Consider the following 8,357-nt stretch of genomic DNA (forward strand, 5'->3'; position numbering starts at 1 on the left):
AAAAGTTTTACCTGGTTAGATAGCATAGTAACCGCGTCGAGGTTGAAAACACCGGCTGCTTTTGTCGGCTTTGTTCTCATGACTTGCCACTAATTGTTATTCAGTGACATTTCTTCAATAAATTCATAAGCCTCTTCAGGTGTTTTGTTGTTCAAAGTTCCACCGGCGGCTGTGTTGATCAGTTGCCTTGTTGAGGGGCTCACTCTATTGTAAAAAGTCTGAACCTGCAACCATAGAGGTAACCCATGGTGAGGACACCTTCTTAATAAGTCCTTGTATCTCTGCCATGCATCATAAAGAGTTTCTAAATCCATCTACACAAAAGAAGAGATATTATTCCTTAGTTTAGCCATTTTAGCCGGCAGAAAATATTTAAGTAAAATTTTTTCTGTCATCTGTTCCCAAGTAGTGATTGACCCTCGTGGTAACGAGTTTAACCACTGTTTAGCCTTATTTCTTAATGAAAAGGGAAACAGCCGAAGGCAAATGGCATTATCAGAAATGCCATTTATCTTAAAGGTGTCGTAAAATTCCAGAAAGTTTGCTAAATGAGTGTTTGGATCCTCAACCTGCAAACCATCAAACTGAACAAACTGTTGTATCATTTGAATCGTGTTAGGTTTTAGTTCAAAATTATTTGCAGCAATAACAGGTCTAACTATACTCGATTCAGCTTCTGTTAAACTAGGTTTAGCATAATCATACATAGTACGAGGAGCAGGATTCTGATTTACTGGGTCTGTAATAGCCACAGAAGGTAACTAATTATTATGATTATCAGCCATCTCCTCGGTTGTGGGTTGAATATTGTCCTCTTGCCCATCCTCTATGTATCGTAGGCCTTACCTTATTTCTCTTCGGTTTCTGTGAGCTGTGCTTTCGATCTCACTATCAAAAAGAAAAGGTCTTGACGGGTTTCTTCTAGTCATAAACTATAAAAACCTGCCAGAAGTAAATAAAAGAAAATTTAGTGATATAAACAAAATTAAAATTAAATTAAATAAATGGCTAAAGTAATAAAAATTATGTGTTCCTAATATCTTAGTCCCCGGCAACGACGCCAAAAACTTGATGGTCGTAAAACTAACTATAAATTCAACTAAGGAAAATGCACCTATCGAACAGTAGTATAGTCATGGTGAGACCGGAATATCGTATCCACGAGGACTAAGAGTACTAGTAGTTACTCTCTTTTTATTATCTAGCCTAAGAATTAAAATGTATTTTTAAACTAAAACTAATTATCTAAATTAACTAAGACTATGACAAAGATGAAGTTTCGAAAATGCTTTAGGAAAAATGGATGGAGAAGACAATACCCAAGGAAGAATCCACCTAGACTTCACTTATTATTTCTGAATTAGACAATTTATTCACTTAACTTAATCCATAGGAATCCCTAATTTATGTTAATATCTCTTTCGAGACTAAGAACAACTGACTTTAGGTTGATTAATTGAAATCTCTTTCTAATTAAAACCCTTATTGTTGCATTAACTCAATCTATGGATTCCCTTATTATATTTGACTCTAATCTGGCAGATTTATGTCATCCTATCTCTAGGATTGCATTCAACTCCACTTAATTATGAATGATCTACTCTTAAACAGGGACTTTCGCTCCACTAAATAAGCACATCAAAACCTGAATTAATACCCTGGAATATTAAAACAAGTATTTAGAATTCACAATTAAGAATAAGCATAAGTCTTTATCATATAATTCAAATAATAGTAAGATCTGTCATAGGTTTCATCTCCCTTAGGTATTTAGGGAGTTTCGTTCATAATGATAATGGAAAACATCTCAAAGTTTGGAAAACAACAATACATAAAGAACCCAAAGAACTTCTAGGAAATTGGATGAAAATCTTCAGTCTTGATGTAGATCCTAGCTCCGAGGTGATTCCGATGGCTTTTCTTGAGTACGTTCTGCCTCTAACTCTGTGTGTCCCCCTTAATCCTCCTATTGGGTGTTTATATAGGCTTTAGAATGCTTCATAACCCAAAAAGTGCCCTTTTTTAGTAGAATTAGACTTGGGCTCGACAGGGACACGGCCGTGTGCCACGCCCGTCTGCAAGTGCTTCAAATCGTGTGCAATTCTGACTTGGAATAATGTCGACACAGTCGTTACACACGGGCGTGTGGTCTGCTCGTCTGCCTCACACGGGCGTGTGGATTACCCGTGTGGAAGTGCCTAGGCCGTGTGAAACATTATTTTAAGCCCAATTTGTTTTTTTTTTGGCCCCTTTTTCGCTCTTTTTGCTATCCTAGGCTCTCCTAAGTATAAACATGAAATTAAAGGATTAGAAGCATCAAAACCACTAAAACCAAGGAGAAATCATTCATAAATATGCCAAGCATGGGTTAAAAATATGTATATATTACAGTTTATCAGTTATTAAAGTTTGTACATAACTACTTCAGTCATTAAATTACATGCAATTGGCCTTTGTAAATTTTAACCATTTCATGCACATACGAACAAGAAGTACACTTATCATATATGCAAATTATTCTGCTTAAAATTTCATATTAAATAACTAAGTAAAAGACATCATTCAGACATCTCAAATTATTGTTCCCATAATGTCATACATGACCTAACTTTAAAAGCAAACTTTTGGTAAACACGTTTAAATGTACAGTCCTATTACATAAATTAATATATAATCACATATGTATATTTAGTACATTATATCATGGCCAAACATGTTAATAATGCATATGTACGTAATAATTAACTTATCCTAAAATAACGATCACACTTAGCATTGAATGCATATTAAACAATTGACCAAATATTCATGAAACACATGCAACATATATCACTTTACAACCGAATCAGTCAAACTAATAAACATTTATCCATCATAGTTAACTATTTCGCATTTCATATCTCTAATACCAATTATCAATTTTAATAAATACATATAATGCTTTTATTCTTTTATAGTCGAATTTACTACCTAACACCACATGTACATCTAAGCTTCCATTACTAGTTTACCAACAATCACTCTCATTTAACAATCTAACCAAGAATACATAAGACCAAACTTAATCATTTTAAGCAAATCATTTTCAAAGCATTTAGTACCTGTCACAAATATTATACCTTCGTAGCACATAACTATAAAACTAAAATAAACACAACTCATTCTCACCATGATCGAATTTAAAAATAAAAGTTTAGCCATTTTCGCATGGCTTATATTCATAACCCACATTCAGCATTTCAAAGGTAAATTCCAGCCTATACATGCCATAATTTAAGTTTAGCTAATAAGGTACCAAAATAGTAGATAGTGTGATGAGCTTGGCTGATAGTCCCAAGCCTGTAGCTTGACTTCAAAATCTATAAAACAGAGTAACATAATACACAGAGTAAGCTACCACAGCTTAGTAAGTCATAAGAAAATAAACATCTTGATAACATATTCAAATTGATTAATCTTGCCGAATTATAATATCATTATCAATACTTAATCTTAAATCTACAAATGAGATAAAATAATACATTCTATGCACCATAATTACCTAGGCCGAATGTTCACCTAAACTATTTAATCAAAAGTTATTCAACTTTCAAGCCACAATGTCAAGACACATTCAAACATATATTTATACATTTGAATCAACTCAAGAATCATAATATGATATTTTACACATATTTTTCCTATGTAGCCGATTATACACAATCACACTTATGTATATACACATAGTTAAAAGTCTTTTTAATAAAACTTAAGTTACTCACCTTCCAAGCCAAGATCACAATCATATTCGTACATATTCCTTATTAAATTCATACACCACTTGTAACATACATAAATTAGCTTACTTAGCTTGTTTCCATAGATAACAGATTATTACATACCTAATTTTTCAGCTCATTTTTTGTATTTATTCACAATTTATCCATGCCTGGTTAACCATTTGGAATTGGGTAGGACACTCGAATAATCACACATATATCGTACAATGCTAACGTCTCAAACGTGGTCTTACATGTAATCTCTTATCGATGCCACTGTCCTAGACAGAGTCTTACTCGTAAACACATATCGGAATCACATATCGATGCCATGGTCTTACTCACACACATGTATCGGAATCCCATGTCATGACATATGTATCCTAACTATTCCTAAGGTTCATACGGGTTTTTCGGACGTCATAACTCGATCGAAACGAATTTGGAAACATGGTAACCAAGCTTATTCACATTCGAATTGAACATGTAATAAATCATACAATTCATTTCAGCATATATATATTACATTTAATTAGAATTAAGTATGTCTATTTGCTTAAACTTACCTCGAACTACGAAAAATCGGTACGGATCAACTAGTTGACAACTTTCATTTTCCCTCGATCTAAATCCAATTTCTTTGGTTCTTGATCTAAACATATTCAAATTAAGCTCATTCAAACATATTTTCAATCAATTTAGTCCAACAACACATAAATGGAAAATTACCATTTTACCCCTAACATTTACAATTTTTACAATTTAGTCCCTATTGCACAAAACACAAAATACACAAAATTTCAAAGTACCCATGTTAGGCCGAATAGTACCCATACCTATACAAGCTGATATATTTCATTAATTTCACATTTTAATCCCTCAAGTTAATATTTTGCAATTAAGTCCTAATTACTCAAAATCATCAAAAAATTCCAATATAAAACATGTTAATCTAAACATATCTTTCATATTTCATCATCAAACAACAAAATCACAAGCTATCAGAATGGTACAACTCAAAATATTCATCAAAATCAAAAATTAAATCATGGGTCTTGAAGATTACTAAGCAACGATCTCAAAAACGTAGAAATGATCAAAAACCGGACTAAATTCATACCTTGATTAAGCTTTAAGATTGGCCGAACCCTAACTCTTGTTCTTTCTTTTTATTTTGTTTATATTCGGCTAAGTGATGAAGAAATAAAAGATTATTTATGTTATCATATAATATAACGTATATACTAACTTATTATTAAATGTTTTACATTTTTAACCTTATTTGTCATATTATAAAACCATTATGCCATGGCCACTACCGTCCACCTCACTTAATAATGGGAAATTTGCAACTTAAAGGCTTCCACTTAAAAAGCCAAGTACAATTCAGCCCTTTTTGAATTAACCACCAAAATTTCATTTTACGCGATTAAGTCCTTTTATTTAATCGGACACCTAAACGACAAAATTAAATCGCAAATATTTCACAGATTTAAATTCACACAAAAAAACACATAAAATAATTTGAAAATATTTTTTGACTCGAATTCGTGGTCCCAAAACCACCATTACGATTTGGGTCTAAATTGGGCTGTTACAACTCTCCCCCCTTAGGGATTTCGTCCTCAAAAATCTTACCGATGAATAAGTTTGGATAACGTTCTCTCATTGCATCTTCTGGCTCCCACGTTGCTTCATCAACTTCATGTTTATGCCACAATACTTTAACTAATGAAATCTTCTTTTTTCGCAACTCTTTAATCTCACGAGCCAAAATATGAATCGGTTCTTCTTCGTACGTCATATCAAGCTTAATCACGATCTCAGACTAACTAATCCCATGCGAAGGCCAAATCGATATCTATGAAGCATCGTGTGACACCCCTAAAGTGACCCTAGTCGGAAAGTGGTTTCGGGACCGCTAAGCCGAGTCACCGAAGTATTGGATGTGATAATTATTGTCTAGAATATGTGAATATGAATGTGTGAAAGTTTTAAACTTGGATTTAGTCGATTGCATGTGAACTAGTTAATAGGACTTATGTGTGACACTTTTGAAATGCGATAGGTTAATTTATAAGGACCTATTTAAGCATGTAGTGAAAATATTGGCTTTGCATGTCAAATACTCCTTTTGTGTGCATAGTGGCCGGCCATGATGGAGCATATATTAGACTATGTGGTAAATTTCCATGAAGTGGTCATTATTTAAGTAAAAGAAAAGAAATAATAAAAGAAATACTAAGGATACTAAAAGAAAAAAAAAGAAAGAGGGAGGTTATCACCTTGTTCTTCTTGGCCGATTGTAGAGAGGAAGATAGGAGGGTAGCATTCGGTCACTTGAAGCTTGAGAAGGTTAGTAAAATTTTGTTAGTTTTGAAATTTTAAGCTTAGTTTAAGTCATTTAGCTAGCTCCATATTAGCCCATTTGAAAACTTGGAATTTTTGATGGATGGATGGAGCATTCGGCTATGGTTATTAAAGAAGGAATTTGATTATTTCCTTTAAGTTTTGATGAAGAATGTGTTGAGTAAATTAGGGGTTTGAACACTTAAGGATTCGGCATTGTTCATGATTTTTTTAGAAGGTGAGTTTGAATGATATGAGTAATGTCATGTATGGGTTTCGGCTTTGATAAGTAAAAATGTAAGGGTAATTGAAATGAATAATTGGAGGCTTAACCATCAAGAGGTTCGGCTATGGACTATAAGTGTTAGCTAATTCGGCACAAGAGTATAAATGTTAATTACTTTAAAATTGAAGCCTTGAAGAATAGGTTGTGGATCATTAAAGTGTTGAAGGTTAAATCTTTTAGCTTGGTTAATTGGACATTCGGCTATTCTCATGACACTAGATACAAGGGTATGAAAGGTTATCTATATATATATAAGTTTAATTTATTCATGGTAACTTGGCATGTGGATTGGATATATGTTAGTTAATACATGCATTTGGAGGTGATGTGTTAAATAATTAGGTATATGGGTTGGTTTCATTATTGAGTATAAGGGCTAAGTGTTTTAATTGCCTTTGATGTATACATGCTTATATTGAAATATTAAGGCTATGTTAGCCAATTGAGGGTTTCGGCCAAGATATTCAAATAGATTGGTGTGAATGTTTGAGTGATGAATTTGACTCTTGTGTCGAGTTGGGATGATATGTGTATTTATATAAAACTAAATGATGCTAAATAAATTCGATTATGCATGGTATTGAGCTAGTATCATGTTCGTTGGTACATGAGTAGAGCATATGTTTGTTGTTTAATATCTAGTTAATAACATCTTTTGTACTTAGGTGTATGGTATACATGTATTAAATCGAATCGCTAAATTGATAAGTTATTTAATAAATCTACTTGTTGAATCAAGCTCAAGAGCCAAGAGGGTCAAAATCTGATAAAGGAAAGAAAAAGTGATCGAGTAGTCTATCACAACTATTCAAATATCGAGTAATTTAAGTATAAAGCTATAATGTGATGAGTATGATATGTAAGCACATATTAAAAAATCATAATCTATTGTAAATCTTTAGCATATAGCCTAATGGTTATTATGAAGTATAGGTAAGTTATTGATATGATATGTTGCCAAATGGATATGATATTATGAAGTGCTGAAAGGATATGCCAGAAGAGTAAAATTGTGATAAACCTGCTCAGGACAGCAGCAGTAACATGAATTTAGAAAATCACCATAAATTCATGGATTTGAATTAGAGGCTGAATGAGACATGAAATTAAAGCTTAATGAGTCTATTTCTTATAAAAGAAACCGTGTAAGCAAAGGAATTTCTGATAATGAGAAATTGATTCGTAGTGAAGAGTGGTCAGATTAGTCAAGCAGTGAAATAGGGGAAACTTTAAAAAAAATCTGGTATTGATTGGCCAAACCTAAAATTCTGGAAATTTTATGGATGGAAGACATACGAGTCTATATTCAGGAAAAATTTACGGAAAGGATTTGGAGTTTTGTAGCTCCAGTTATAAATAATTAGTGACTATTGCTCAGGAAAAACAGCTTGTGCTGAATTTGAGATTGTGTTGTAAACCTTGATAACTTGTTGTGCTGCTTATAAGCTATTGATTAAACCCATACGTGAATTCTAAATTGTGATAAGGCCTTATGGCCGATGTGATGAATGTGAAAGTGTATATATGTGAATAGGGCCTAATGGCCGATGTGATGAATGTGAAAGTTGTATATATGTGATAAGGCTAATGGCCGATGTGATGAATGTGAAAGTGTGTATATATGTGATAAGGCTTAATGGCCGATGTGATGAATGTGAAAGTGTATATATGTGATAAGGCCTAACGGCCGATGTGATGAATGTGAAAGTGTATATGTGAATAGGCTAATGCGTGTGATGTGAAAGTGTAATATGTGAATAGGGCCTAATGGCCGATGTGATGAATGTGAAATGTGATAAGTATATTGATGAATGAAATTATATTGAAAGGCTAATGGCCGATGTGATGAATGTGAAAGTATGTGATAAGCTAAGCTTATGATGAAAGTGTATATTGATAAGGCCTAATGGCCGATGTGATGAATGTGAAATGTATATGTGATAAGGCTAAGGTGTATGATAGAT

At 33.0% G+C, this 8,357-nt stretch overlaps 1 non-coding gene across 1 annotated transcript; it reads left to right on the forward strand.

Annotated features, from left to right (window-relative positions):
- The first annotated feature begins 240 nt into the window (after positions 1-240).
- On the forward strand, positions 241-347 carry LOC121213005 (small nucleolar RNA R71). The gene has a single exon (XR_005908373.1). It is a non-coding gene; the product is annotated as a small nucleolar RNA R71 (small nucleolar RNA).
- The last annotated feature ends 8,010 nt before the right edge of the window (positions 348-8,357 follow it).

The sequence above is a fragment of the Gossypium hirsutum genome, chromosome A13, assembly GCF_007990345.1.
Source record: "Gossypium hirsutum isolate 1008001.06 chromosome A13, Gossypium_hirsutum_v2.1, whole genome shotgun sequence".
Classification (NCBI taxonomy): domain Eukaryota; kingdom Viridiplantae; phylum Streptophyta; class Magnoliopsida; order Malvales; family Malvaceae; genus Gossypium; species Gossypium hirsutum.